General features: G+C 40.7%; 1 protein-coding gene and 1 long non-coding RNA gene across 5 annotated transcripts in view; one reads left to right on the plus strand and one right to left on the minus strand.

Annotated features, from left to right (window-relative positions):
- LOC135089150 (uncharacterized) overlaps window positions 1-5,819 on the minus strand; it is a 48,643-nt gene extending 42,824 nt beyond the window's left edge. The window contains exon 1 of the long non-coding RNA XR_010261396.1: window positions 3,341-5,819. This is a non-coding gene — a long non-coding RNA (uncharacterized LOC135089150). The remainder of the gene's footprint in view (window positions 1-3,340) is intronic.
- LOC135089148 (klarsicht protein-like) overlaps window positions 1-7,500 on the plus strand; it is a 321,886-nt gene that overhangs the window by 50,107 nt on the left and 264,279 nt on the right. The window lies entirely within an intron of this gene.

Genomic DNA, 7,500 nt, shown 5'->3' on the forward strand with positions numbered 1-7,500 from the left:
ATAGGGACGTGTATAAGGGCGTGAGAGGGGAGAGAGAGAGAGAGAGAGAGAGAGAGAGAGAGAGAGAGAGAGAGAGAGAGAGAGAGAGAGAGAGAGAGAGAGGAGTGCTTTCAGTGGTATAATGTTATAAAAGAAAGGGTGACTCAGTGGATCGTGTTGTTGTGTTGTGTTGTGTTGTTGAAGTCTTCACAATAGTGGGTCGCCAGGAAGAGAAATTGAGATATGTGGATGAATGGAGTTTTCTTATTGGAAGACTTTCGAATTCTGCATTGCATGGTATTCTTTATTTGGTGTTTGTGTTGTTGATGTGAACATTTAAGTATTTGTGTTCATATTTGAGGATTATGGGAAAATGTTAAAATTTGTGGACTGATGGAATTATTGTTTTGAGATGTGATTGTTCTCTTGCCTTATATAAGTTTGAACGGGAATTGTACAAAAAAAAAAAAAAAAAAAAAAAAAAAAAAATATATATATATATATATATATATATATATATATATATATATATATATATATATATATATATATATATATATATATATATATATATATATATATATATATATATATATAAATGCAGTAATGGCTGCTTTTGTGCTTTAGAACATGAAAAAATTTGAAGGAAAATATTAATATGAAAAGTTTATATGAATTATTAAAGTGCATATTTTTTTTTCTTTATGCATTTTGTACAAAGTGAAATGTTGATAAATTTAAATGTTGTTATCTATACACCGCTCCTATGAACTCAAAAGAATATTTGACACACGCAGCTTGTCTTTGAAGGAAGGCATTCACAGCATCAGATAAAACTTTTGAGTTTGAAAAATTTTCCTGTTTTTTGAGTTGTGTACCTGGAAAAAATAATAAATTATACACTTAAAACTTATAAGTAGAAGAAAATATTGATATAAAAAGTTCATATCAATCAATAATTTTTTTCTTACTTTCTAATCTTTGTTTAAAGGTGAAAAGACAAAGTTAGGTATTATTATCTACGCACCGTTTTAATGCACTCGAAAGAATACCTGACATACTGAGAATCACTCTCTTTAGTAAGTAACGTATCCACATTATCAGATAAGAAGGAGCAAGATGCGGAGACGTGTGCAGAGTGACGGCGCGGCGGCAGGCAGCTTGAGCTTGAAATGACTGATGCAACGAGGAGGAGAGAAGGAAGAGGATGAGGTGATTTTTTACATTTTTTTATTATTATTCTTTTTTTCTTTTTTTTTTTTCCCTGTAAGAAGAAGTTAGAGCACCAGGGAGGGGCAGGAGGCAGAGGCGTGTGTAGGGTGACGGGGGGAGGCAGTGGTGCGTGATGGCATGGTAACTCAAGTACTGGCGTGGCGGGGTAATCAGAGAGGAGGGAAAGGGGAGGCGCACGGAGGGTCAGAGTGAGGAGTTGGGGGAAAAAAGAGGAAGGAAAAGGCGGTTTAAATAACTTGCATTACCTTATTTGTACATGCGGAAACTTTTTTTTTTTTTTTTTTTTTTTTTTTTTTTTGTGTGTGTGTGTGTGTGTGTGTGTGTGTGTGTGTGTGTGTGTGTGTGTGTGTGTGTGTGTGTGTGTGTGTGTGTGTGTGTGCATTAAGTGAGCTTAAATAGATCCCTTGGTCTTGTGTTCATCGATTTATATATCGTATGTATGTATGTATGTATGTATGTTTGTATGTATGTGTGTATGTACGTAATATATAAGAGTACAGATGCTAGGAGATAAGGTGCATAACGAACGTGTATGGTGTACTACTACTACTACTACTACTACTACTACTACTACTACTACTACTACTACTACTACTACTACTACTACTACTACTACTGCTGCTACTACTACCACTCCTCATGGGGCAGCAGCACACAGTAGGGAGGGAGGGGCGCTGCGACACAAGACAGGCAAGCAAGACAGTGTTGTGAATCAATACAGCGTCGCCACAAGGTCAAGGCTGCCGTGTTTATTACCTGTGTGTTGCACCTGAGAGAGAGAGAGAGAGAGAGAGAGAGAGAGAGAGAGAGAGAGAGAGAGAGAGAGAGAGAGAGAGAGAGAGAGAGAGAGAGAGAGAGAGAGAGAGATACAAACTTTTCCACTTTTCCTGAATTATAAGCCAGCGTTACATTTACACTTCGGAGCTGCTCAGTGTGAAAGGTGAACCAAGCCATAAACTAGAACTCGATTGTATTCAGTACTGAGAGAGAGAGAGAGAGAGAGAGAGAGAGAGAGAGAGAGAGAGAGAGAGAGAGAGAGAGAGAGAGAGAGAGAGAGAGAGAGAGAGAGAGATTTATATATACCTTTCACAGTAAAGTTGCAGAGAGAGGGAAGAAAAAAAAGAAAAAAAAAAAAGAAAAAGTACTCCATCCACCTCCAGTCTAGCCACGCAACCCTCGCCTCGTCAGGTAGAGGTGGTGGTGGTGGTGGTGGTGATGGTGGTGGCGGTGGTGGTGGCCATGAGTCACCGGGGCGGCACAGTTCACACCAGGAGCTAGAATATCAATAGAACATGAAGGTGGAAATATGTTCTTGCTTCACTCCATGACTGTGGCGCCTGTCCAGTTGTGCTCTCTAGATTACGTTATGTCGGCCAGTGTTCAGTGTTTCAATTTCTTTTTTCTCACTTTCTTTTCTTTTCTTTTGTTTCCTATTCTATTCTCTTTCTTGCTTGCTTTCTTTTATTTCTTTTCCTTTTTCTTTCCTTCTTTCCTCCATTCTTTTTCTTTTCTTTATTTCTTTTAGTTTTATATGCCAGGTTTTCTGGTCTAGGGCAACAGAAACAAATAAAAAAATTGATCCACTGAAGATGGCAGTCCCTTAAGATTATACAAAGGATTATCCAAAATTTGTGTCTTGAAACAACTTAGTTCCGTTAGTGTTGTTAAGAGTGTTATTATTATTAGTGTAGTGCATGTGATTCTTGGCGGTACAGCTCCACCGAACACCCTCTAAAGATCGAATACCCTGTACAGTATAGTTTGGAAAGGATTAAAGGATTGTTTGAGGAGTGTTTGAAATAATTTAGTCCCTTTGCTCTTGGTAGTGTTCATTGTTATTGCTGTAGTGCATTATTAGGTGGTGCAGCCTTCCAGCGAAGATCCACTGAAGGTAATAGTGCAGTGTTTCTCAACCTTTGTTGGTTGGCGGCGCACTAAAGACATGTTTTTAATTTGGCGACGCACCATCTCTTTAATTTCATAATTAATTAACCTTTTACTCTTTCACGGACGGTGTGTTAACCATAATATCTCAGTTACACAATATTATTGATGAAATAATAGGTGCAAATAAACAGCAGGAAACAGTGTGTACTGTAAATAAACTATTACTAAAAAAAATACATACCTTATCAATGAGACACCTGTGCCTGCCTGGATTTACATATCCTCTCTATGTTGGGAGGGACAGCTGACAGACACACTCTCATTTCCTCTTCAACAGAGAGCAAGTTACATCTTTTCTTAGTTTTTATATTTGTTAGTGCTGAAAATCCCAGTTCACACAAATATGAGGTCGAAAACTGCAAGAGTATTTTCTGGGCCTTTTTTGAAATATGTGGGTATTGTTTTTCCATTTCAATCCAAAAGCTTTCTAATGACATTTCCATATATTGCAGTCTTAATGTGCGGTCATTTCGGATATCAATTAGTTCCTCTTCTTCATGAGTGCTAAGTTGAGGCTTGTGTAAGGGATCGAGCACGAATGGATTTCTCAGCCAATCATAACTTTCAGTAGATATATTTGGGAAGTATTTTTCAATGCTCCTTTCTAGGCTTGTAAGGTGGTCTGTAATGAGTGGAACAATGTCTGTGTTGTTTGCTGCAGCAGTCTTTTGAAACATGTCAATATTACCTTCACTTGACCTGTCTTTCCAAACCTTGAGTTTTTCTTTCATTGACTGCATTTTATCAGTGCATGTTAACATATTTTCATTTCTCCCTTGCATACTTACATTCACCTTGTTCAAATGCTCAAATATATCTGCCAAATAACATAATTTTGCATTCCAAATTTCGTCAGCCAGTAATTCGCAGAATTCTGTTTTCTCTTCAAGAGCAAAGAAAAGAAGAATTTCCTCTCTTAGTTCATGCACACGGGATAACACTCTGCCTCTTGACAACCACCGAACTTCCGTGTGGAGGAGAAGACCTTCGTGGGCAGATCCCATTTCTTCACAAAGACTGGAAAATAATCTTGACTGCTTTGGTCTACTTTTAATAAAGTTCACCATTTTCACGACATTATCAAGAACAAATTTTAAATCTTGTCCAAGTGTTTTAGCAACAAGAGCTTCACGGTGCAAGAAACAATGTGTGGTAATCAGAAATGGATTTTCCTTCTTCACTAAAGACACAAAACCCTTTACTGACCCCACCATTGATGGACAACCATCTGTGCAAATTCCTACACATAATTTCCATGTTAAGTCCATTTCTACCAAATATTCTGTCACTGTAGAAAATATTTCCTGTCCTGTTGTTTGACTTAGTTCTTTGCAGCACAAGAATTGCTCGGTTATTTTCTTATCATCAATGAAACGGATGAACACAAGTAACTGAGGTTTCCCTCCAATATCTGTTGATTCGTCCGCTTGTAAGGCAAACATTTTATCTTTCACCAGTTCACACACACTTTTGTCAATGTCAGATGACACATCCTTGATTCGTCTGCCAATCGTATCGTTTGAGAGAGGAATTTTTTTCACTTCTTTTTCAGCCTCATCCCCAAACAAAGTTTTCACTACAGAACAGCAAGCTGGAAGAAAATAGGATTCTGCAATTGAATGGGGTTTCATTTGTTTTACTGTTTGTTCTGCTACTAAATAGCTTGCTTTCTGTGCCTTTTTCTGCTACCTTCACTTTTTTCTCAAACCCAAGACTTTGTTGTTTGTTTTCTTTCAAGAGTCTCTTAAAGTAATCTATAGGTTTCTGTGTCAGGTGACGATGCTTAGTTGATAAATGTCTCTTCATTTTCTGTGGAGTCATAGATTCATTTGATAACTCCAAGCCACAAACAACACATTTTTGTTTAGGGCCATTTTCGCTATCACAGCAAGTGAATCCAAGTCCAAGGTAACTGTCGTTATACATGCGAAATGACTTGCTGCGGCTACTTTTGCTGGTACCTGTCATTGTTTTAACTGATCTCAAGCCCGTCATATCACTTTTTCTGCTCGGACCCGCACAGCTGTACTCACTTTCAACTCTCACTTCATTTTCTTCACTTTCCACGATATGGCCTGGACGAGACGTCTCATTTTCACCAGGTTTTACTGTTACGTCACCATCAGTGCCTTCGACACATGTACGCTTTGACTTAATAATGTCCTCTGCAACTTCTTCTTCTTTTTCTTCAGCACATTTACGCTTTTTTATGAGGTATTTCTCCATTTTTAAGCCTCGTTGAGCAACGAATGCAGTACGGCACTACGCGTTACGGGGAGTCAACTGTAGCACGAGACCCCTTGGTCCTGGCCCTGGAGCTGCCTACCCAATGTTCTCGTTATATGTTGCCATATTAATTGTTACTAAAGGTTCACGCAAATCACATCATATATTCCATCTTGTATACAACCAACTGGTATGCATATGCTCAGTTTGTACACACATCTAAAATTTTTCACATGAACGTGTAAATAAGTAAAATAAGACAAGTGATATGGCAACTCAGGAATGCCAGCTGACTGCAGCTCTGATGGACGGGTACAGGACGTGTCCGAGTACTCGCGGCGCACCTATGTGATCCCCGCGGCGCACAAGTGCGCCGCGGCGCACAGGTTGAGAAACACTGGCCTAGAGAGTATTGTCTGAAATAATCATCCAGAATTTGAGAGAAGTGTCTTGAAACAGTTTACTTATTTATTTTTTTCTATTGTTTAACCCTTTCACTGCGGAATGCAACAATTCACAGCTCTAAAAGAAAAGTATTGGATCTTTATGAGCAGCTACAAGAAAGAAGAGGATAAAAAATAATCGATTTGGAATTTCCGCCCAATACAATGTTTGGAGTTGGCTTTAGAGAAAAAAAAAGGCGCATAGTGATTAGTAATTAAGAAAAGATGCGCCAAATAGCAGTGGAAGAGTTAATGTTAATAGTGTAGTGCATTATTCAACGCCACAACTCTCCACACAAGCTTGTGTGGGTGGTGGAGGTGATGTCCAGGGTGGCAGTGGAGCGGGGATGGCTTGCAGGTGTTCCGGTGGCGTGGTGGTGCAAGTTGTGGCGCCCGCGGCCGCCGACCCTTGTGTTGCTTAACTCTGGGAACTCGCGGCGTGCGGGGTTCACAAGCTCCGCGCCTTGACTCAGGAAGACGCGATGCTCTCACTCATTGGTGGAGACAGTGAAGAAGTTTTGAGGATTAACGTAATCCAATTATATCTCCTAACGCCATGAAGCATTTTTCAGTATTTGTTATGATTATCTTTACACTTCCTCTCCTTCACACCTTTCAGGAGCTGCTCTGTATAGGTCAAGTAGCCTTTTGCATTCTCCTTATTTCCTGGTGTTGTTATGTTCCTCCTATTTTTATTTGACGTAAGAACCAGATGTTGGTGTTCCTGCTTCGCTGCGCTGCCTGGTAATTGCTGCAGCCTTTCGTTTGCAGCAAAATTACAACGACCTTCGCTTGAAAATGGATCTCGATTTGTCTCCGTAGATTACAAGGATACGGGAACAGTACACAAGTAGGGGATCGTGGGGAGAGAAGAGGGGGGGAGGGGAGGCAATAAAGTGTATGAGGCACAACCATATTGAAGTCGCGGTATTACAGACCGGCGCCTTGTGATGACTAGGTGAGTGAGAGACACGTGCAGTATATTGATGCAGGAGTTGTATAAATTACGAACACTCCATCCTGCGGCGTGTGTTTGCCGGGCGCCCCCCACTGAGTGTTGGCGAGGCTAGCACAGGAGCCTCAGACAAGCCTTAGTTCAGTGCCGCACAAAGGACCAAACTTGCAGCGTAAACAAAAAGTAAGGCCGCTTATATGCGTAGCTACTATAAAGGGCCGTGTCACGCGAGTGTGGCCCAGCACCAGACTGTCTGGCGGTGCAGGGCGAGGCGGTGCCAGGCAACTGCGGGTAGTGAGTCAGTGTGTGGGGCGGCACCGAGCTCAAGGAGTGTTACAGTTTTTGTGTTGCTCTGTGGGTTCAGCAGCAGCGGCGCCGGTGAGTAGGTTGTCCCATTTAGAATGATTAGTGAATATTCTTAGTTAGCATGCAGTCTGTCTGTATTGACAAGAGCTTTTGTGTGTAGATGCTCCCAGCAGCGCCACGGACAGACAGAGCTGGATGGAGTTTGTGCCATATTTATTGTGTAATTGGATCACATTTCTCGTAGATTAATAAGAATACCAACAAATTATCCATGAAATTTAATCTTGCTAAGCTACATAACGGTCTCCTCTGGCACGACACCCTACCATTGACTGGATCAAGCCGAGTTAATGCCGTTAGCGGGTGGCCGGACTCAGCAGATGGGTGCACCGTCCCTATCAGCGCCACGCC

This window comes from Scylla paramamosain, chromosome 32, assembly GCF_035594125.1.
Source record: "Scylla paramamosain isolate STU-SP2022 chromosome 32, ASM3559412v1, whole genome shotgun sequence".
In the NCBI taxonomy this organism is placed as follows: Eukaryota; Metazoa; Arthropoda; class Malacostraca; order Decapoda; family Portunidae; genus Scylla; species Scylla paramamosain.